This window comes from Macaca mulatta, chromosome 18 (assembly GCF_049350105.2).
Source record: "Macaca mulatta isolate MMU2019108-1 chromosome 18, T2T-MMU8v2.0, whole genome shotgun sequence".
Taxonomy (NCBI): Eukaryota; Metazoa; Chordata; class Mammalia; order Primates; family Cercopithecidae; genus Macaca; species Macaca mulatta.
This window is the reverse complement of record NC_133423.1, coordinates 10334289-10358985: the sequence shown is the minus strand read 5'-3', so window position 1 is coordinate 10358985 and position 24697 is coordinate 10334289. Positions and strand designations below refer to the sequence as shown.

Sequence of the window (24697 nt, the reverse complement as noted above, 5' to 3'; positions counted from 1 at the left end):
CTGTTTTGGCCTAGTGGCTTTTCTTCTTTCAGATCTTCAGCTTCGTTTACAATTCATTGGTTTTTTTTTTTTTTAAATGGTTGTTTAATTCTTTTAACTTTTGTTGTATTTCAGTTTCTAGTTTTGGGGTTACCTAACCTTTTGAATCCTCTTTTTAGCAAAACGTGACTCTTGTCTTCCTTCATGTATGGCTTGTTTTGTTGATGGATTTACAGCTGCTTTGACCCTTGCGGCTCTAGCCAGGCTCCCCCTCATGTTGGAATTTTCCAGAACAGTTTTCCTAGACCTTCCCCTGTCAGACTTTACAGTTCCATAGGGTCTTTGTGTTCCTTTATGGAAACGGCAGATTGGATGGAGTAGAAGTATCAGTTTATGACATAATTCAGTCCTAGTAGGAAGATCAGTCATAAACCCCAGGAAACAACCAATGGATCTGAGAGTGAAAAGTACCTTTTGCTTGTTAAGATTTGATTACAGGCCGGGCGCGGTGGCTCACGCCTGTCATCCCAGCACTTTGGGAGGCTGAGACGGGCGGATCACGAGGTCAGGAGATCGAGACCATCCTGGCTAACACGGTGAAACCCCGTCTCTACTAAAAATACAAAAACTAGCCGGGCTTGGTGGCGGCGCCTGTAGTCCCAGCCACTCGGGAGGCTGAGGCTGGAACCCGGGAGGCGGAGCTTGCAGTGAGCTGAGATCCGGCCACTGCACTCCAGCCTGGGCGACAGAGCGAGACTCCGTCTCCAAAAAAAAAAAAAAGGTTTGATTACAGAAGTCAAATCCAGAGACCCCAGGAGTGTCCCAGGCCTGACGCTGGCAAAGAACCAATAATAGTGAATATCTGGGCGGGCATTCATCTCGGGGCACAGCTGAGTTTTGTAGCCAGATTCCTAGAACGCTTTCGTACCAGCCTATATTCTTCCCTCCTCAATACCAGGCAGGCAGTCTCACCACCACTTTTGGAGGAGTCATAGGAGGGAAAGGCTCCCTTACATAGAGCCAAGCAGAGCTGGCTAGATCAAGGTTTATAAATAGGGCCAACTGTCTTGCCTAGAGAGAATTGTGGGCTGTCAAATCTTGTCCTTGGTTAACTTTGGCTTACAAACAGGGTAAATATTAAATTGAGCAGGGCATGGTGGCTCACGCCTGTAATCCCAGCACTTTGGGAGGCTGAGGTGGGCAAATCACAAGGTCAGGAGTTCGAGACCAGCCTGAGCAACATGATGAAACCCCATCTCTACTAAAAATACAAAAACTAGCCAGGCATGATGGCATGCACCTGTAATCCCAGCTACTCAGGAGGCTGAGGCAGGAGAATCACTTGAACCCAGGAGGCAGACGTTGCAGTGAGCTGAGACTGCACCACTGCACTCCAACCTGGGCAAAAGAGCAAGACTCCATCTCAAAAAATATATATATATACACATTGAAAAGGAAGAATTCCCTTTGTAATCATAAGCAATGGATTTCCCCACACCAAGAAAGCCCTAGGAGGCACAGATATGGATATAAGGGTTTTTCCGGATCTCTCACTTGGTTTCATGGGTCTAAAATGGTGGCATCCAGGGACAGTAGGATTTAATTACACTAGGTCACAAGGTGAATATACAGGTGTCACTGGGTATCTGCATGGGATTGGTTCTAGGACCACCCTCTACCCTCCCCGCTCTCCTCCACCACCTGTGGATACCAAAATCTACCAATGTTCAAGCCCCTGAAAAGGCCTCTAGCTCTGTGGATTCAAACCAGCAGATACAGAGGGTCAAGAGTAACAAATGCTTTGCCTTCCCCAAAGTAAGAGATAAGTATGAACAGTAATGGCTGCCTGTGGGCATAATAGTGGCTTGAGTAATCCAATGACTTAGCCACCCAAGCAGAGTCAATAAAAATTATTGCATTTATTCATCTGTCTTTATTTCAATCTTTCCCATCCCACCCAACCAGACAATCAATACTCATTCTCCAAAGGTAATTCAAGCCTTATCTCACAATGTCTTCTCTCATTATCCCAAATCAAATTGATTAACCTCTTCTCCTTGAAACTCTCCTAAGCCTTAGAAAGAAAAAAGGAAGGGAGAAGATACAACCTGTTTCACTGTTGAAAATGAAGACGAATATGTTCAATGATCCTTATAAGGGTGTATGTCCTTACATGACATTTTAATTTTAAAGATGACAGAATGGCACATGACACTGTTCAGTTTTTTCTTTTTCACACCCCATCAAAACCTTCAGCTTTTACACAGAATTGTTGCTATGCTTCATTCATACTTCTCCAAATTTTCTAATGGAGACTCTTAAGCTATCACGTAATTCTGAATCAACAAAGCTTATGCAAAAGGGATGAGCTAGCAATGTAACAGCCACTCAGTGCATCAGCTTTTTGGTCATTTTGTTAAATAAGATTTTAGAGTTTCCCTGTGGGTATGAGATTATGAAATCTTCCAGTTGAAGCTATCAGTGTAGTAATAAGAAATACCTTTCTTACATGTTACTCAAAACTGGCAGATTTGTGAGATAATGATTGTCTCAGCTTTAGGTGTCTGCATTTGAAAAACTTGGATGTGGTGCTCTAGGATTCCTGCAGGTAGGGAGCTGGATAAGGTGACTTTTTAAAGTCTTTCCAACTTGAAATTTCTAATAAGGTTTCTAAGACAAAACCTAAATAGAGAAAAAGAATAAAAGATTTGGAGAAAAAAAAAAGCTAAAAGGAAAAAAAAAAAACTTGTAACATAGTTGCAATAGGCTGAGTCCACAATGAGCCCATCAGTTTGGTATGCCCATTTCATTTAAGTTCCTGGGATAAGATCCTTGGAGTCAAGATGTAACCAGGCAGTGCATGGAGCACTTCTCTGTTTAAATGCACCATTGACTTGTTGCCCATGACACCATCAAGAGTGTTCCTACAGACCCAGTCAGACAGCTTGGTCAGGCACAGCCCAAAATGGGCCACCCATTGACTCAGAAGCTGTTTTTCAGCCTTGAGTTCAAATTGTTTCCAGGTTTAGTCAGGGTTGAGGGGCCCTGGTTTTAAAGGGTAAAGCCAAGGTGCTCAAACAGTGTAGCAGGGAAACAGCAGTCCCAAGATGAATCCCAGACCCCTTTGACAATCCAGTGAATTTTGTCCCTTTCAAGCTCACTTTACTATTCAAATGAACTGAATGTTTAGGTCCTTCCAAAATTCAGAAGATGAAATCCTAATCCCCAAAGTGATGGTATTCGGAAATGGGGCCTTTGAGAAGTAATCAGTTCATGAGGGCTTTGCTTTCATGAATGGGATTAGCACCCTTATGAAAGAGGCCCCTGAGAGCTCATTGGCCCCTGGAGAAGGTGCTATCTATGAAGCAAGAAGTGGATCCTCAATGGACACCAGATTTGCTGATGCCTTGATCTTGGACTTCCCAGCCTCCAGAACCATTAGAAAGAAATTTCTGTTGTTTATAAGCTACCCAATGTATGGCATTGGGTTACAGCAGCCCAAACAAGATACAAATCTTTACTTACTCCCACACCCCAAAATAGAAATACATGTAAAATTGTGCCTATAAAATAAACTACACTTCTCAAAGGTGAGTAAGGCTACTATTACTTATTGGAAAAACAAAATAATATGGTAGATCAGTTTTTGATACCATTTTGGCTTATGTTTACTATTTCAATAGATGTTGAAAGTGATAACTAACAAATGAAATCATAGACACTACACTTTGCCTGGCGATGATGGGTGTGGTGTACACTGCTAGTTGCTGAGGCAACATCATGTCTCTATTTCATCCTCATTAAGAAAATTTTAATTTTTACAGGAATGGCAGTGTGCCCAGTGAAAAAACTACAGTTACCAGACTCTCTTGCAGCTAAAGGTGGTTGTGAGACGTAGTTTAGGCAAGATATACATTTATTGGGGTTCTGGAAATGTTCCACTTCCTGCTATAGCCACTTATCCTCCCTTCTTCATCTTTCTTCTTCTTCTCCTGGCTTGCTAATGTAACTCTCAGATGCTCAGCAGTTACACATGCAGGATGGAAAAGCTGAAAGGTCAAATGAGCTGGCCCTGGAGCAGTTGCACTGGGCCCTGAAATGAATACTTTCCTACTGTTTGCAAGACAAATAAACCTCTTATTTGTTTAAGCAGTGTCAAAGTTTCTGTTACTCTCAGTTAAATCAATCCCAACTAGAGAGTGCAGATTGAGAAACATCAAAATTTTCCAAAATTCTATGGGTTTTATTCATATCAAGTTGTCTTCTTTATTTTCAGATGAAGGAGAGCTTTAGAAAGATGTGTTTGTTGTTTGCATGCTTCATTGCAACAGCCCTGCCACACTAGGAGGAAGACAGGTTTGGGTCCTGTCTTGGTGATAAAGGTAAAACTAAAGGACAATCAGACCTCATCAAACTTCTCTTCTGAGGTAAGCTGTTGAATACAATATTTTGTTGAACATAATAAAAACAGAGAAATGTCAACGATAATGATACCAGAATGCATCCTGTATTTCTATTAATGAGGAAACTATTCTGGAATTAATACATAGAATTGATTGTATGGCATATTGCCTATTTGCAATGTCATCCCATGCCATTCTCTATTTACAGAAAAAAAAACTTCTATGTAAAAGCAAGGAAAATGAGAGAAACAATAATTTAAAAGGGGGATCTAATTTCAGATGATGAATGCCAACTATCAATGAACCTATACCGACTGTGTTTTTGACAAAACTAATAGTCCAAGCACCTAGAACTGTTACCCCTTTAATTGTTGATCCCTCATTTTTTAAATCACAAATATGAGTGGCTACGTGCCTTCTTCACAGGGTCATGGTGAGAAGCAAATTGAAGCCAGTGCCATTTTTTCCACCTCATTTCCTTGGGTTGCACAATTTTGTGGGAATTTTCTGGGAAAACTTCAAAGCAGTTTAAATAGATCTGTCCCAACCATGCAATTACAGGAGCTGATGACCTTTCAGAAACAGTGACAAAGTTCAGAATCCCATTCTTCCATCCTAGATGGGTAACATCAACTTTCCTGATGGTGAGTTTGTCAGAGTCCATTCCCAAGAGTGGGGTGGCGGGGTCAGGGGGGACTGTTGACAGGCAATGATTTCTGTGGAGTAGAAGAGAGCAAAAGAGAAAAAGAATGTGTTAGTTGTGACAGACACTTTGGTTAATTGTTCTTCATCCACTTTTCCTTGCCAGCCTCTCAATGTAGATGCTGAAAAAGCAAGATACTCATTTTTCCAGCCACCCGTGCAGAGCCAGAGAGTCCATGACATTCAATAGATGTAAGGTTGAGAAAGACTTTCATTCCTGAATGAAAGGAGACAGGCCTGGGAGAAGAGTTTTCTCTTGCCATCTTTGTGATCTCTCCACTTCTGACGTGAACAGGGTCAAGTAAAGACTTGCTGTCTGGAAGTGTGGCAATGACTGGGTGGCCGTGAGTCATCACACTTAAAGACAAAAACTAAACATGCTGCAGTTGTTGGAGTGGAAGGAAAGAAAGAGCATGGGACCCCATGACCAGTCTGGGAAAATCTATCTCTGAACATCTTATTAAGTACACATTGAATGTCCTTTCTTAGCAAGTAGGTTGTTCCTCCCAGCTCTAGTATCCCTCAGTCTTGAAGAACATACACTGACACAGACGAGTGGGATGCACAAAATCATAGGGGTTCAAGAAAGGTAACCCCAAAGAAACTCAAGAACAATACAACTCTAAAAGTTAAATCATGAATAACCAGTCTCAGACTTAGCATGTTAGTTCTTGGAAATATTTACCTGGCAGAGATAAGAACCCGCTGGGACAATTTCAGGGTTCTTCAGCCACTGAATCGATTTTAAATCAATGCCAGATGCCTCTGGGAGAAATTTGGCATATCTTCTTCATTGAGAAGGGGTACAATAAGCACAGCTATAAAAATCAAGGAAACCATGAGAATGGTTTCTTATATTAATACAGCAAACATATTCCTGAAGGGATTGATAATTTCATTTTGTTTTTAATAATAATCTTTGCAATATCCTGGTGGGGAGATGGAGAGATAAAGGATGATTACTACCACGTTAGAGGGGAAAAGATAGAAAGAACATGACATGAAATGATTACCTGTAAGCCATAGTTAAAATGTAGCCCCATGTAGACAGCCAGTAAGACAGCAGAGGGAAGATTCCAGATAGCTTAAGTTGTACTCTGGCCTCTGTCCCTCAGGCACTCTCTCTAATGACTCAGCAGGTCCCAATGAGTCACTCAGTGCCTTGCACCTCCCAGAAACTAGGCTAGGATATAAAGAGAACGCAGATTAAAAAGGAAAACCAAACTAACTCATTCAAACCATTGTATTTAAGGCCACCTAGTCACTTTTTGACTCTTAAACCTTTAGAATAAAAAGCAGCCAAGGAGAAAAAAAAAATAAGGAAATCACCAGTATAAAGAAATATACAAGAATACTTAAATGTCAGCAATATTGTCAAACAACTTCTACAAAGTAAGCAAAAATGGAGTAACTAGAAGTAACAGAGGTGAGAGAAATATAAATATGTTAAGTGTTGAGAGTTAACTAGGGTTGTCAGCAAATAAAACTTTTTGCTTATTAATAAGGCATGCTATAACTCTTTCAAAATAACATAAGTGGCTTGAAATAAAGTCTATATAAGCCACATGGCCTTTAAAATATAAATAACACAGCCTGAGTGGAAACCCTTGCCTAGCCACATACTAGCAGTGCCATTTAGCTTCTCCCTGCCTTAACTTTACTGATTAAGTTTATTGCGGTAGTAATAACAGCTCCAACCTCAGAGGGCTCTCACTTAAGAGTTACTTTATCTAAAATTTCTGAAACAGCACCTGGCCCAGAGTGAATACTATGCAAGCGTTTATTATTACAAGAATTGAATAATGTAATTAACAGGTATTTTAAAACATATTCATATATATATTTAATATAAACATTTGGAAGATGTAAAGAACTGATCATATCTTAGGACTTTAAGAATATCTCAGGCCGAGTGTGGTGGCTCACGCCTGTAATCCCAGCACTTTGGGAGGCCAAGGCGGGCAGATCACCTGAGGTCGGGAGTTCAAGACCAGCCTGTCTAACATGGAGAAACCCAGTATCTACTAAAAATACAAAAAAATTAGCCGGGCATGGTGGCGCATGCCTGTAATCCCAGCTACTCGGGAGACTGAGGCAGGAGAATTGCTTGAACCTGGGAGGCAGAGGTTGCAGTGAGCCGAGATTGCACCATTGTACTCCAGCCTGGGCAACGAGAGAAATTCTGTCTCAAAAAGAAAGAATATCTCAGCAGATTCTAAAAATTACAAAATATGAAACCCACATTGTCTGACTACATTACAATAAGTAACCAATAATTATTTTGTTAACGGTAACATTTAAACACTCCCTCTTTGCCTCAACCCACCACCACTGAATAAGGCATGTTGTTTTATAGGGGTGAGAAGTTGGTTGTAGGTGGTGGCATTTTTCCTACCATGGAACCATGAGAAATTTCCCCTTTTTCTTTGTTAAACGAGATAGCTGGTCTTGAAGTCCTTGAGTTCTGGATATCCCTGACCTAGAGGAAAGCTCATTTTGTTTTATGAGGCACATTAGGGGAAAAAAGTTTTGTTCTGGGGGTGCGAAAACAAAGTGGCCCTTCCTGGGGAGATAGTTGGATTTTATGAGACCAAGAGTTGGGAGTGTCTTCAGGTACAGGACCTTGGTTGGGGACTGGCTCCTGTCATCCAACACAGAACCAAACACCATGGCTTTTGGAGCTCAGCCAAGATCCCCAAGGCCATATTTGATGTTAAGGGTGTGAAAGCCATGATCAGAACCTGTCTTCTAATAAAATTATATTGTAGGCATCTATTGTTACAAAGTAAACTATCCCAAAACTTTAAATTGTTGACTTAGAACAATTTATTACAGCTCCTGATTTCGTGGGTTTGGAATTTGGGTAGGGATCAGCTGGGTGGTTCTTCTATCCTAAGAAGGGTTGGCAGCACTCAGTGTTTTTCAGCTGACAGATGGGCTGGGCTGGAGGGCTCTAAGATAGTTTCCTACACAGGAAGGCTTTGTGCATGTGTCTGTTCAAAGATGGCTGAAGAATCCGCTTAGCAGGGTTGGTTGATCAGGGCACCTACGTGTGGCTTGTGCAGCATGACGATCTCAGTGCAACCAGACATTGTAGATGGTGGCTCAGGACTCCAAGAGTGAATGAGACAGAGCACCATGGTCTTTTATAACCCACACCAGAAGTCCTCTACTGTCACAGGTACTATTTACTGGTCAACTCAGTCACAGGCCAGCCCAGATAAAAGGGAAGGGTTCATAACCCCCTTAGTAGTAGGGAGGCCAAAAACTTTGCAGCCACAACTTTAAACCACCACAGCTATGTCAGTATAAGCTTAGGGGAACATCAAAATGAACTGGGAATCAGGGTCCTTTCTCCCATTTCGTGGACTTCATAAGCCACCAGAATTCATGTGTAAATGTACCTAATGGAAGAGAAGCCAGAAGGAGGCTGATGGTTTTAATTAAATATTTTTAATCACATCAAGAAAACATCCATAAATTCTTAGTTTACTAAAGTTTTAAAATTGTTACATATTGAAAACAAATGTATTCATGTAAAAAGTACCACAGAATTTAAAATATCTCTTCTTTACTGTACCTCAACAGATTTTTGTTGGCTGCTGTGGCAAATATCACACACTTAGTGGCTTCAAATAACACAGATGTATCATCTGACAGGCTGGAGATGGTAAGTCCAGCATAGGTCTCATTGAGCTTAAATCTACGTGTTCAAGGGGCTGGGTTCCTTCCTAGAGACTCTTGCGGAGAATCTGTTTACTTGCTCATTTAGGTTGCTGGCAGAATTTAGTTACTTGAGGTTGTAGAACTGAGATCCTCATTTCCCCATTCCTAAGTTCCAAAGGCCATCCACATTCTTTGGCTCAGGGCCTCTCCTTCATCTTCAAAGCCAGCAATGGCAGGTCCAACTCTTGTCAGGCTTTGCATCTTTCTCCCTCTTCCTGACTTCAGCCAGAAAAGATAACCTGCTGTGAAAGATTCAGGTGATTAGATTGTCTGCATTTAGATAAATTCAGGATAATCTCCCCATCTCAAGATCCTTAACTTAATCACATCTGCAAAGTTCCTTTTGTTACAAAAGGCAATATACTCACAGTTTCTGGGGATTAAGATGTGGATATCTTTGGGGGCCATTATTCTGTCTATCACACTCAAAGTTCCCCATCTGATTTCTAAAATCTTTTTGCTCTATTACTAGTGTATACTACTGTTTCTGGATTTTCTTGTTTAGGTTAGACCTTAGCATTAGGGCATTAACTGTTGACTTACTTTCATAAATATAATGCTGTAATTCTTTTATATACCCACACACTCACACACATACATATTGTTTCTTTCCTCATTCTCCCAAACGTGTTATATCCCAATTTTTGGAGGTATTCAAATTATTATAAGCCAGTAAATATTTTTATAACTAAAACATATATTGTGCTATGATTATTTTTTCCTGTATAACTTTTCTTGTACAACTGCAGTCTCATTATTCGTCACATTTTTTTCATTCACTTAATTTTCTATGTGTTGGTCATCTTTGAAGTTTTCCTCAGAATTGGAAATTATTTCTCAATACACTGGAACACAACAGATAATCTATCCACTTTTCTTTCTTCTTGAAACATCCCTACTTGCCCTCATGCTTTTTCCCTTGAACTTGGATGGATTGCTCTCTAGTCTACTATAGCTGCTAACCTTAAGATATCCTTAAGCTACGTTTAATGTCACTCCCAGTGATACTACTGAGTTATCTTATTATCACTCCCAGGATTCCCTTCATATTTCTTCTCTGTTGGGGATCACCTGTCTCTGGGTTTACTCCCTCTTTTTGTTGGAGGACATCCTCCAATAGCTCCCTGAGAAAAAGTACATGATTGTTTTTTCTTTTTTAGTTTGAATGCCTTAAAATCTCTTTATTCCACTCATTTGTATGTCTATTTGTTTACTGGTTAGGTTCTGTGTAGTATTCTGGGTTGGAAATCTGTCTCCCTCTGTCTCCAAAACAAAGCTGAGATTTGTGGGGGTATGGTGTGGCCAGTGGCCTACATGGCATCTTATAGCAATGGAATGACAGAGAAGGATACTTGTGAAGAGAGAATTAACCAGAATGATGTCTCCCCAAGCACATTCTCAGGAAGATCACTTTTAGAAGAGAACAGACATGGTACTTGAGGATCTGGGAACTAATTCTTTTAAACTATCCATACCTGCTTACTGAAGAGAAGTTTACATGTACTTAACCTCTAGACTTTCATGTACTTACCCCAGTTTGCATACTGCTATTCTAAAATATCAGATCTTCCTGGAAATGTGGGAACCAACAGGTAGAGAGACATAAATACCAGGCTGCCTCTCTTCTTTACTTATCTCCCAAAACCAGAGACAAAGAGCTTTAGCTATTTCTTTCTTCTGTTTCACATCCTTTTTCCACCCTATAGAACACCAGTAAAAGTGGTTTGGTGGCCTCTTTGTGATTTTAATGTTCAGTAACCTAAATTTCTCTAGATTATAGAATCCGGAATACTCAAATATGGCCATCAGTGATGACAATTGTCCTTTATTATTTTTCATTTTAAAATTTATATTAGAGGTCGGGTGCAGTAGCTCATGCCTATAATCCCAGTACTTTGGGAGGCCGAGGCAGAAGGTTCACTTGAGCCCAGGAGTTCGAGACCAGCCTGGGCAATATGGCCAGACCCCAACTTCATAAAAAAATATAAAAAATAGCCAGGTTTGGTGGTACATGCCTGTAGTCCCAGCTGCTTGGGAGGCTGAGATGGGAGGATTGCTTGAGCCTGGGAGGTTGAGGCTACAGTGAGCCAGATCACACCATTGCATTCCAGCCTGGGTGACAAAGCGAGACCTTGTCTCAAAAAAAAAAAAAAAAAAATTATATTAGAAACTTGCATGGTTCCCTTTGGAAGATATGAATTTAAGATATATATGCATTTTAGATTTTTAAAAAGACATCTTTTTTTTTTTTTTTTTTTTTTGAGACAGTTTTGCTCTTGTCACCCAACCTGGAGTACAATGGCACAATCTCAGTTCACTGCAACCTCTGCCTCCCGGGTTCAAGCAATTCGGCCTCAGCCTCCCAAGTAGCTGGGATTACAGGCATGTGCCACCATGCCTGGCTACTTTTTGTATTTTTAGTAGAGACAGAGTTTCGCCATGTTGGTCAGGCTGGTCTTGAACTCCTGACCTCAGGTGATCCATCCGCCTCGGCCTCCCAAAGTGCTGGGATTACAGGCGTGAACGACCACACCCAGCCAAAAGACATCATTTTTAAGGATTCAAGTTAAGAAGGAAAAGAAAGACTTCAAGAATTTTCTAATCACCTGTATATTGTGAGCAATTTTGGCATATGTGCCTGCTAACATCATACTAAAAATTATGATTAATTTTAGAAACATTTTAAAGGAAGTCATCAAGTCCTAGAGACTAGGTGTTATGGCAGTCTTATAACCTTATGCTCTAAATTTTTATAATCTTCTTGGGAAGGCAAGACAGTTATATAGTGAACAGTTAAGCAGTCTATGATTAATTGCCAAAATGAGTGCTAGAAAGATATAATCTCCGATTCACTATCAGGAAAGACCAGGGCTGTTAGGGAATTTGCCCCAGAACTTTATTTTATAATCTATTTAGATTAAAAAGAAAATCATAAACTATCAGGTAGTAAGAAATGCAATAGAAAATTTCATACTAAAATTCAGAATTACCTTAGTTATATTCTCAACTTCTGGGTCCAGACATATTCATTTCTACCACAAGTTCTGAATAGAAGTAAACATTAAGATATTAAAATTGAATTTTCACCCTAAGGCTAATATGGAAATGAAATTAAAAAAAAAAATACATCTATTGCTTTTACACAGAGCTTCCTAAGAGATTTTAGTTATGTGAACATTTATATGTCTTGCATTTTAACTTCCGCAGGGAACAATAGAAATATATTCCCACCCTGCTAAGGGCTTACCACCCAGTTCCTATAGAGAGGGAAATCCTTTCAACTCAAATAGTTTAACAACAGTGTTACAGTTTACGGCTCTATCAATTAATGATGAAGGATAACAATTTAGTAGTTGATAAATATTACATATTTGATGTCTGTAGATTAACTCTTTCATGCCCTTGAGCTAATAACACATATTAATTAAATGCAGATTTCACACTTAATCTTCCCATTACATGGCAAATGTAGATAGCTTGAAAAGTCACAAATGACTTGAAACAATATAAATGTGTAGGTATTTCAGTATATGTCACAAAGGAAAAAAATATTTGGTTCAAATTGTTCTAAAGCTCAAGTTCAAATTTCCCTTTCTAGTTGACATTTGCTGAATTTCTGGAATCCACCAATTGTCTTTAAATTCTAAACAGGGAAAAACTACTTCCTTAGGAGTAAGGAAAAAAAACTGATGAAAATTAAATCACTTTTTAAGGCAATCACAAACCAACCATCAACTATCATTACTAGGGAAATATGTTTAGGATTGGGAAATAAGAGCTCTTTGAGTGGGATGCTGAAGGCATAAATATAAACTACACACCACACCTTAGCTGTACTTGCCAACTGAGGCTTCAGAAATTAATGGTTTCTAATAAGTAAATTACATTCATATTTTTCCCATAATCAAAAGATATAGATCAAAGTTTGGCTTCACAATCTTGTTGCCTTCTGAAGAGGCATTCTCATGTGAAAAAGAGGCCATTGCCTAGGTCAATTAAGAGACCAGCTTAGACAGTGATCAAAGCCATGAAAAACCCATTTTGTAAATTATTCAGGGACATGCAGACACACTTATTGAGAGCTCCAAGGTCACAGCAAAGCAAAGTATTGGTGTGCATTTCTGCCTTGTGCCCTGGCATATTTTTTTCATTAAAATGGCTTCATTTGGAAACCCATAAGAAAAAGCACTGCTGAACCAGAGGAAGAAAAAGAGCTTGTAGGTTTTAAACTTTAATAGAATTGTTTCAGCAACTTATATGTATTTTTTACTTTTAATCTATTTGAATGTGATGGCTGTAGGCAATACGTTGGAATTGAATCTTTAACAACTGCAAGAGTCTTGTTTATGAAAGAAAATTTTGTTAGATACTGGAACAACCTGAACAAATGCAACACAGAATTGTTAAAAATGCTATTTCTGGAGATAGAAAAATGCTGTGCTAGGTTAAGGTGGCAAGAGCAGAGCAAAAACAAGGTAACTGCAGGAATGTTTTCCATTCCAGAGTAAATCTGCCTGCTCAGATAATAAAAGACAACCAAAACCCTCTTGGTTATGGTTGGGTTTGTGCACATTTTGTTGTTGTTGTTGTTGTTGAGATGGAGTCTCACTCTGTCGCCCAGACTGGAGCACAGTGGTGCGATCTAACTTCCTTTTTTTTTTTTTCCTTTTTTTTTTTTTTTTTATGAGACAGAGTCTTTCTCTGTCCCCCAGGCTGGAGTGCAGTGACACAATCTCAGCTCACTGCAACCTCGGTCTCCCGGGTTCAAGCAATTCTCCTGCCTCAGTCTCCTGAGTAGCTGGGATTACAGGTGCGTGCCAAGGCACCTGACTAATTTTTTGTATTTTTAGTAGAGATAGGATTTCACCATGTTGGTCAGGCTAATCTTGAACTCCTGACCTTAGGTAATCCGCCCACCTTGGCCTCTGAAAGTGTGCACAATTTTTAAACCACTAAAACATCATATACACCATGCAGAAATATTACAACTAAACATATAACTGAATGGGAAGAAAGAGAGGAATCTGGGGCTACACAAATAGGACAAGAGACCTCAGGTTAAAAAGCTGAGGTGGCCCACCCAACCACCAGCTGGGATCTGAGCCACCCTCACTGTTATGAACTGAATGTTTGTGTCCCTCTAAAATTCATGTATTGAAGCTCTAACACATCCATGTGTCTGGTATTTGGGGCTGGGGCCTTTCGGGGGTAATTAGGGTTTGATGAGGTCATGAGGGTAGGGCCCCCCTAATAGGATTAGTGCCCTTACAAGAAGAGGCACGGGCCGGGTGCGGTGGCTCACACTTGTAATCCCAGCCCTTTGGGATCCCAGGCCAAGACAGGAGTATCACTTGAGGCCAGGAGTTCAAGACCAGCCTGGGCAACATAGTGAGACCCCATCTCTATTAAAAATAATAGTAAAAAAAAAAAATAGCCGGGCATAGTAGTGTGTGCCTGTAGTCCCAGCTACTTGGGAGGCTGAGGTGAGAGGATTGCTTGAGCCCAGGAGGTCAAGGCTGCAGTGAGCGATGGTCATGTCACTGTGTTCCAGCCTGGGTTTTAGAGCAAGACCCTATCTTTAAAAATAATAATAATAATTATAATAGTAATAAGAAAAGACACCAGAGTGCACTCATGTTTGTGCATGGGTGTTCTCTCTGTCGCGTGCTTTCTCTCTCTCTCTCTATCTGCATACACTAAGGAAAGGCCATGTGAAGACATGGCGAGAAGACGGTCATCTGGAACCCAGGAGAGAGACTTCACCAGACACCAACCCTGCTGGCAACTGTGAGAAATAAATTCCTGTTATGTAAGGTGCCCGGTCCGTGGTATTTTACTGTAATTGTTGGATGCTTAAAATGTTCATGCAAAGAGTAAAACTTCAAGAACCTTAGAAGGAAAAAAAGCCTAAAAAAAGAATCCTGGAAGAAAACAACAGCAGGGAGGCTGAAGAGCCAAACAAAGATGTTAGCAGCTATGAAATGCTGGGGAGACAGTTGCTGGAGTTCAAGTAGAGTGGGTTTGGTAAGCACTCAAGCTTTAAATCAAGACCTCAGGGTGGCTGTGCCAGAAGAGTAAGGAAAACTTAAATAGGCCAGACTTAACAATGCCTACGACCAAGTTTCAAAGGAATCCGTTACCTAGCCTTTCTTCAACAAGAAAACTTAACCCTCTTTGAAGGAAGGCAATAATAGTTCAGAGCTTCTAAAATTTTTCATCCACAATGTTCAGCATCCAGTCAAAAATTATCAGTCATGCTAAAAAGCTGGAACAAGAGACCCCAGGCCAGACAGTAGGAAAAAAAAAAACCAAAAAAAAAAAAAAAAAAAAACTAGAAATGTGCCCAGATGGGAAATCTCAGCTGAGAAATGGAAACTCCCAAAAAGAATCAAGTGGAAACTCTACAACCAAAAAATACTATATCTGAAATTAAAAAATTGATTGCATAACAGCAAATTGGAGACTTGAAACTGTCAGAGTTGGTCAACTTGAAGCTAGATCAATAGAAATTATATTCTGAAGACCTAGAGAAGAAATGGATGGAAAAAATTAGTAGCCTCAGTAATACTTAGGAAGGTATCAGTCTAACATAACTGAAATTGGAGTCCTACAGGAGGAGGAGAGCAAGAAAAGGATAAAATATTTGAAGAAATGATTTAAAAAATTACCTACAATTGGTGAAATCATAATTTACAAATCCCAGACACCAAACAAACCCCAAGCAGGAGAACTATACCTAGGGACATCGTAATCAGACTATTTAAAATAAGGAGAAAAACCTTATAAGCTTCTGGGAATGAAAGGATGACACATAATTTCCGGAGGAACAACACCACAATGACAGCTAACTTCTCATCAGAAACAATAGAGTCCAAAAGACGATGGACTATTTTTTTTTTTTTTTTTTTTTTTTGGGATGGAGTCTCACTCTTGTCGCCCAGGCTGGAATGCAATGGCATGACATCGGCTCACTGCAACCTGCACCTCCCTGGTTTAAGAGCTTCTCCTGCCTCAGCCTCCCGAGTAGCTGGAATTATAGGTGGGCACCACCAGGCCTGGCTAATTTTTGTATTTTTAGTAGAGATGGGGTTTCGCCATGTTAGCCAGGCTGGTCTCAAACTCCTGACCTCAGGTGATCCTCCTGCCTCGGCCTCCCAAAGTGCTGGGATTACAGGCGTGAGCCACCGTGCCCAGCTGACAATGGACTATCTTTAGTGAGCTTAAAGAGAAAAAGAAAGTCAACCCAGAATTCTATATCCATTAAAAATAACTTTCAAAAAGAGGGTAAAACAGCTAAACAAAAGGCGAGAAAATTTATTTATCCTCAGACTTGCATTATAAGAAACATTAAAAGGTATTTTAAGTAGTAGTTAGATACCTTCAGTTTTCCTTAATTGCCCTAATTCCCTAAAGCTGTCCAGGCCTATCACATGTGCTAGTAAGGGCTTAAGACATCTATTTCAAGGTTCCTAATAAAATGATTTCTTCTGTTTTAATGATGTTGAGCTAGGTATAAAATAAACAGCCATTTTCCAGAATAGAAATGGGGAGGGAAATTTCCTTTAGATTCATTATAACAACTAGCCATATGAATACAGGTGAGCTTTTCTACCCCTTTAGGTGTAGGTAGAGAAGCCAGAACATCCAGTGTATCTAGTGCAGCTAGGCCTGCTTCTAGAAGGACGTTCCTGCTCAGCGTGTGCTTACCACTAAATGAGAGCAAGTGGAAAATAATTGGCTGAGCAGGAAAGTGAGAGGAAAAGGGTAGAGTCTTTCATCTGCTATAAAACATAAAACCTTTGCTCCTCGTGAAACAGAGCACAATGACTGTCCGAGGAATTGACCAAATACATTAGCAAAAAAGCAGAATTGGCACTTTTCCTTCTGTGCCAATCGTGGAGAAGTCGGTCTCCCAAGAGTTATGATTGAACTTTACCAAATCTCATTCCCATATTAGTATATGAAGCAGTTTTCTTTTTAAGTAAATCTTTATAAGGCCATACAAAGGGAAACAGTGTTCGCCTTCCATATCAATAAAAGATGAAGCCCCACAGCCAGGCTACCAGTCAGGCATTCATAAATGGTTACCTTGTCATTGCTTATGTAGGGTATCTTTTTTTTTTTTTTTTTTTTTTAAGCTATAGAATAGTCCCATTGAGGAGAGAGTAGCTGGTAATTTTTTATGCTAATGTTTTTCCCCTGACATTCATAGAAATAAATGCCCTAAATAATATAAAACCCTAAATAGAGGAAATGTAGCATATTGGATAAGAGCATAGATTTTGGAAGCAGACTGTTTGAGTTTGTAACCTGGTTCTGTCACTTGTCTTTGTGACCTTGGGGGAAGTTCACCTTTGTGCCTCTGTTTTCCTATCTATAAAATGAGGAAAATGGTGCCCGCTTTGCATGGGGCTGTTCTGAATGTGTGAGTTATTTTTGTTAGGTGTCAGTGGCATATATTAAGCACAGTTCATGTATTTGCTGTCATTGTTAACCGACAAATGGTGTAAAATCCAGCTCTCTCGTTTCATCTGTTGATCTCACTAACTAGATTCCAGGAGAAACTCAGTTTATTGCAGAACAATTGATTTTATTTTGCTCACAAATATAGGCCCCAACCCATAGATGCGTCAAGTTGAATACTTAGTGGCCCTCAACATTTTTCACCCAGAAAATCACAGTATAGATGACCTTCTTGAACAAGGAGGCACAGTGGGTTATACGCCATTCTAGGCAAGCTACCTGGAACTTGATCCCCTTCTCTCTTAGAAGCAGACTGCAGTACAAAGGAGTGTGGAATTATAGAGAAAACAAATGTAAGCACTGTATTTGTTTTTGAAGAGTTGTCACAACTGATTTCAGTTCAACATGTAGATGACTATAGTTGAGGAATATCAAAAGGACGAAGATGCCTGTTGAGTTCATCAATGGCTACTTAATTCAGAGCTTACTATAGCAAAGAAGTGAGTTACTATTTCAAGGAAGGAATCTGGTAGAGACTCAAAGGGATTTGAAAGGACAGTGGGTTTTGCAGAATAAAAGGAGGAAGTCTTAGGACAATATTGGGTTGGTCAGTGTTCTATTGGGTGGCATGCGGAAGTGATGTGGAGGATATGGGGGTGGGTAGTGGAGCTTTCTGATTGGCTTTCCAATCAGTTGTTCAAAGTCTTTGATTGGAAACAATCTCCACATGACTGGAGACCCTCACCCCCCTAACCCCTAAGCTGGGTAGGCTAAGAGGGGTTTTCCTGTTTCAGCTAAAACAATATGTGGGCTGGGTGCAGTGGCTCACGCCTGTAATCCCAGCACTTTGGAAGGCCGAGGTGGGCGGATCACCTGAGGTTGGGAGTGTGAGACCAGCATGACCAACTTGGAGAAACTCCATCTCTACTAAAAATACAAAATTAGCTAGGTGCGGGGTTGCATGCCTGTAATCCCAGCTACTTGGGAAGCGGAGGCAGGAGAATTGCTTGAACCCGGGAAGCAGAGATTGCAGTGAGCCAAGATCATGCCATTGCACTCCAGCCTGGGCAACAAGAGCAAAACTCCATCTTAAAGAAAAAAAAAAAAAAGAATATCTGGTCCTCAGCTTTGGGTTCCAAGTCCAACATAAGCCAATTCTGCAAGCTTGTTGCCTTAGACTGTAAGCTCCTTTCCCATCATATACCAGTGCCTGGTATATATATAGCAGGAGTTAATAAATATCTGTAGAATATATGATAAATATTTTACAAAGGAGACTTTAAACATTTTACTTTAAAAACGTTCATATTAAAAAAGTTGAAAGAACTGTACAGTGAATATTCATATGCCCATCACTTAGATCTACAATTAAAATATTACTATATGTGCTTTATCAAATATCTGTTCATCCCACAGGAATAATTTTCATATGGCACATTTGATTAAGCTAATAAAAAAAATTAAACTATTTATAGCCTTGCTACCTACATGAGGACAGATTTAGTCCAAAGGAAAAATGAAAATAGTTCCGGAGATTTCTCAATTACCCTATAAACCAGGATTGTTTGGCAAACATAGGTGGGACTCAGATTCTGTCTGAGGCTGTTAGCATCCAAGGACTGTAGGCAGCTGAAGTATGGATATACTAAAGGTTCATTTGTAGATATTGTTATAGAGACTGGATTTACCCATACCTTTAAAAAATACATTATTAAACTTTTAAGGAGAACTGTAGGAAGTTTAAGCTTAACAGAGCTACAATAATCAGTGTTTATAATATGATTTTTTGAAAGATTCAGTGGAAGTCATCTTCATTCACAGATGAAAGTCAATCCTGTAGGTGAAATGAGGCAAGTTAAAGTTGAATGAATATGCCTGCTGCATCAGAAACTATTTAAGAGATTAGTCATCAGAATATCTTTGCTTGGCCGGGTGTGGTGGCACATGCTTGTAATATCAGCACTTTGGGAGGCCGAGGTGGGCGGATCACTTGAGGTCAGGAGTTTGAGACCAGCCTGGCCAACATGGTGAAACCCCATCTCTGTTAAAAATACAAAAATTAGCTGGGTGTGGTGGTGCATGCCTGTAATCCCAGCTACTCGGGAGACTGAGGCAGGAGAATTGCTTGAACCTGGGAGGCAGAGGTTGCAGTGAACTGAGATTGTGCCACTGCACTCCAGCCTAGGGGACAGAGAAAGACTCTGTCTCAAAAAAAAAAAGAAAAAAGAAAAAAAAAGTTGAATGACTATGCCTGCTGCATCAGAAACTATTTACGAGATTAGTCATCAGAATATTTTTGCTTGGCCGGGCGTGGTGGCTCAGGCTTGTAATCCTAGCACTTTGGGAGGCCGAGGTGGGCGGATCACTTAAGGTCAGGAGTTGGAGACCAGCCCAGCCAACATGCTGAAACCCCATCTCTACTAAAAATACAAAAATTAGCTGGGTGTGGTGGAGCACACCTGTAATCCCACCTACTTGGGAGGCTAAGGTCAGAGAATCACTTGAACCTGGCAGGCGGAGGTTGCTGTGAGCAGAGATCGTGCCACTGCACTCCAGCCTGGGTGACAGAGCAAGACTCCTCAAAAAAATAAATAAATGAAAAATCTTGCTTGTTTTTTTCGTTTTTTTCTTGAGTGTTAATATATTTTCACATTATTACTGTTGAGTGTCTTATAATCCTATTCAGCTGAGGTGTTCTAAGATTGAATGAGATGATAAGAATAAAACATAGTACATAATGCTGCAGCATGTAAGTTCCCCATTCCCATTATGGTAGCTACTCTTAATAAGATAGGAAAAGGAGGTGGAGAAGGAGACAGGAAAGGAATTTTAAAGGAAGAATACTTTCCCTAATTTTCATAATAGATCATGAAAAGCTTGAATCCTGAAAAGATCATGGTACTACGTTCAGGTCTAAAATGATGATGAAGTTAGAAAAAAAGAAGAAACAAAATAGAAGAATGGAAGATGGAAAGAAGAGGAGTAGAAAGATAAAATGCTGATGGAAAGAAACTGATGGTCATCAAGATTTCCGTTTACTTCTGGGGTTTATTGGCTTTGGCTAGGTGTAGAAGACCACAAACATGGTGCGACTGGACTCCATGTTGCTCCTCTTGACTGCTCATTGCATGGTGCCATCCTCTGTAACAGCTGTCATCAATACCATGAGTCAATATATGGAGTCTGTAGATGGAAATTCATATATCGAGCCAATATGTGGAATAAGTAAATACACGGAAAAGAGAATCACTATATGGAAAGTACTTAGAGCAGTGCCTGGAAAATATATATAACTTTTAATGGCAAAAATTGCAATCACTTTTAAGTAGCAAAACCCACAATTACTTGTGCACTAACCTAACGTGTGTGTATATATGTATATACACACATATACACAAACACATATATATATAATGTACATGTTGTCAACTGAAGAATCATGAGAGTTATAAATTTGGAAAGGAGACCTTTTTTTCTTTTTTTCTTTTTTTGAGACGGAGTCTCACTCTGTCACCCAGGCTGGGGTGCAGTGGTGTGATCTCAGCTTACAGCAACCTCCGCCTCCTGGGTTCAAGCGATTCTCCTGCCTCAGCCTCTGAGTAGCTGGGATTACAGGCATGTGCCACCATACCTGGCTAATTTTTGTATTTTAGTAGAGACGAGGTTTCACCATGTTTGCCAGGCTGGTCTCAAACTCCTGACCTCAGGTGATCCACCTGCCTTGGCCTCCCAAAGTGCTGGGATTACAGGCATGAGCCACTGCACCCAGCTGAGAGCTTTATTCTTATAAGGTGTTGTAACTTGCAGGCTGACCATCCCACAGTCTGGGAAGTGAAGTCTCCCACAGAAGCCAAAAGCGAGCACTTTAAAGAAGGGAAAAATGAGACAGGACTTTATGCTGAATGGGCTGGCCAAGTGTACATATTCAACGGGTTACTGGGGAAGCTATGAATATTCATGAAGGGGGTATACACATGTGTAGTAAGCAAATATGCATGTTACATGCATCCCATGTTCACTTTGGGGTGGAGACTTAACACTTAAATGTATTATGATTAGGCCCTATGTGTCCAAAGGTGAAGCAGGTACATGAAGGCACTTAGTGCATTCACTGGTCTGTGATCAGGAAAGAATGCTGGTCACTTGCTGTGCCAGAGTTCAGGAAGTCTTTAGAAAGGGCTGGTTTCTGTTTAACCCTTAGGAAAGAAAGGATAATGGCAGTTAGTGAGGGACTGGATATAGCGGCATGTCCTACCTCCTACCCAGTCATAGCTGGGAACTCAGTTTTTTTTGTTTGTTTTGTTTTTGTTTTTTTTTGAGATGGAATCTCGCTCTGTTGCCCAGGCTGGAGTGCAGTGGCGCGATCTCAGCTCACTGCAAGCTCCACCTCCCAGGTTCACGCCATTCTCCTGCCTCAGCCTCCCGAGTAGCTGGGACTACAGGCTCCTGCCACCACGCCCGGCTAATTTTTGTATTTTTAGTAGAGACGGGGTTTCACCTTGTTAGCCAGGATGGTCTTGATCTCCTGACCTTGTGATCCACCCACCTCGGCCTCCCAAAATGGTGGGATTACAGGCATGAGAACTCAGTTTTTAAATTTTTTCTGGAGTCCCATTGTCCAAGACGGGTCTGTTCAGTCATTCGGGGGATTTAGGATTATATTTTTGTTTCTCAATGTATATACATGCTTGCTATTATTATTGCTTTTATGAAGAGTAGCTGGGATTACAGGAGCCCACCACCATGCCCGTCTAATTTTTTAAATATTTTTAATAGAGACAGGGTTTCATCATGTTGACCAGGCTAGTCTCGAACTCCTGACCTCAGGTGATTCACCCGCCTCAGCCTCCCTAAGTGCTGGGATTATAGGCGTGAGCCACCGCGCCTGGCGGGAATTTGGATTTTCTTCTGCCATAGTGTTATCTCTCTTGGTATGTTGTCCTTGGTCCTCAGTTTTTGCATTTGCTGAAGGAGGAAGGTTCTACCTCAGTTCTCAGCTATGTACATTTAGAGTCATGCGGGGGTATTCAATAGCTAATGGCTGCATTTAAAATATTTGGAACACATTTTCTATCAATTGTTATAACAATAGCAACATTTTTTTTTTTTTTGAGATGGAGTCTTACTCTGTCACCCAGGCTGAAGTACAGTGGTGCGATCTCAGCTCACTGCAGCCTTCACCTCCTGGGTTTAAGCAATTCTCCTGCCTCAGCCTCCTGAGTAGCTGAGATTACAGGCATGTGCCACCATGCCTGGCTAATTTTTGTATTTTTAGTAGAGACGGGGTTTCACTATGTTGGCCAAGCTGGAACAAATATTTATTGAATGATTTTTCCAGACACTGGACTAAGTGTGTTACCAGTATTGCTATTTCAGTTGATCTTCATGGGAACCCTTTTAGGAAGATATTGTCACCAGAATTTTTTTTTTTTTTTTTTGAGACAGAGTCTTGCTCTGTTGCCCAGGCTGGAGTGCAGTGGCGCGATCTCGGCTCACTGCAAGCTCCGCATCCCGGGTTCACGCCATTCTCCTGCCTCAGCCTCCTGAGTAGGTGGGATTACAGGCACCTGCCACCACGCCTGGCTAATTTTTTTTTATTTTTAATAGAGACGGGGTTTCACCATGTTAGCCAGGATGGTCTCGATCTCCTGACCTCGTGATCCGCCCGCCTCGGCCTCCCAAAGTGCTGGGATTACACGCATGAGCCACGGTGCCTGGCCCTGTCACCAGCATTTTAAGGGAACAGGACAGAGTTAGGCAGTTAGCTCCAGCCTTATAGCCAATGAGCAGCAAAGACAGGATTGGTTATCTGATTCTGAAGCTTGATGAATGGCCTTCTCTCACAGTATGAGAACATACTTGTTAACTCTCAGCATGTCTGCCACATGCTACAAAAATTTAATAATTGAGAAATCAGTTTTAAACTTGGAACAATTTGGAAACAGGAGGCAAGATAGCTGTTGTAGAATCTGGAGATAGAAAATTTGGGTTGTTAATACTCTCTTTGGTGGTGAAACTCTATTCATTTGGAATTTGCTCTGGACAATTTTCCCTGAGAAAGTCTCTTGCTTTAGGATGTCTTATGCTGTTGCCAACACAAAGAATTTTTCCTGAGAAAATGAACTCCTGATTATCCTGATTTAACAAATAAAGAATTTCTTCTTGACTTGACAGCATTTCAATATATATATTTTTTAAGTTGCTGATCTGTTCATGTAAAAAGTAAAGTGCTTGTGGTGGGGGGGGGGCGGTGAATATATTACTGAATAAATTATTTCAGATAAAACTGGCACATTTTAGCTGGGCACAGTGGCTCACGCCTGTAATCCCAGCATTTTGGGAGGCCGAGTCAGGCAGATCACTTGAGATCAGGAGTTCGAGGCCAGCCTGACCAACATGGTGGAACCCCATCTCTACTAAAAATACAAAAATTAGCTAGGCATGGTGGCGGGTGCCTGTAATCCCAGCTACTCAGGAGGCTGAGGCAGGAGAATGGCTTGAACCCGGGAGGCAGAGGTTGCAGTGAGCAGAGATCATACCACTGCACTCCAGCCTGGGCAACAAAGCTAAACTGTCTCGAAAAAGAGAAGAAGTAGTTTTAAAAAAAAAAAAAAACCTGGCACATTTTATGGTTTTCTTTTGCCAAGAAAACCCTCTGCAAGAGATCTGGGGGTTTTCACAAACTTCTAGTATCTTTAGTACTTGTCTTCCTTTGAACCTGTTGTCAAGATGGTCCTTATTGTCTTACTGTCTTTCTGACCAAATGCTGCAAAGCCCTCACGGAGAGTGCGGTGCACGTGACCACCTCTCCAACAATCACCTCTTCATTCTTTTTTCTCACAGAGAGCCATGATGGTGGGATTGGCCCCACCCAGTACCCAGGGATGGACCCTCACTGGTTTAGAACAATATGTGTTTATCATTGTTAAAAAAGAAAACTGCTAAGCCCTAAGCTTGCACATGAAAAAGTGCCACATGAGCCAAACAGAGCCGGAAATGTCTCACCTGAGATCTCTGAAAACCAGTCTCTTTGATGTGGCACTTTGTCACATCAGTTTTAAAAATGGATCACATCAAAAAGAGGAGTTTTCAATTTTCTCCTCTACCCTTCCGAAAAATGATTGGTACGTAAAGCCCAGAATCCTTTTTTTTTTTTTTTTTTTTTTTGAGACGGAGTCTCGCTCTGCCGCCCAGGCTGGAGTGCAGTGGCCGGATCTCAGCTCACTGCAAGCTCTGTCTCCCGGGTTCCCGCCATTCTCCTGCCTCAGCCTCCTGTGTAGCTGGGACTACAGGCGCCCGCCACCGCGCCCGGCTAGTTTTTTGTATTTTTTTTTAGTAGAGACGGGGTTTCACCGTGTTAGCCAGGATGGTCTCGATCTCCTGACCTCGTGATCCGCCCGTCTCGGCCTCCCAAAGTGCTGGGA

At 40.9% G+C, this 24697-nt stretch overlaps 2 long non-coding RNA genes across 3 annotated transcripts in view; one reads left to right on the top strand and one right to left on the bottom strand.

Annotated features, from left to right (window-relative positions):
- Positions 1 to 1892: 1892 nt before the first annotated feature.
- On the bottom strand, positions 1893 to 7061 carry LOC114673738 (uncharacterized). Its single transcript, XR_003724551.2, has 2 exons — positions 6098 to 7061; positions 1893 to 5098 (listed from the first exon to the last, which is right to left on the bottom strand). It is a non-coding gene; the product is annotated as an uncharacterized LOC114673738 (long non-coding RNA).
- Positions 4155 to 24697, top strand: part of LOC106994566 (uncharacterized) — a 75609-nt gene continuing 55066 nt past the window's right edge. For both annotated transcript variants that reach the window (XR_013408157.1, XR_001441175.3), the window contains exons 1-3: positions 4155 to 4406; positions 4944 to 5026; positions 8673 to 8754. This is a non-coding gene — a long non-coding RNA (uncharacterized LOC106994566). The remainder of the gene's footprint in view (positions 4407 to 4943; positions 5027 to 8672; positions 8755 to 24697) is intronic.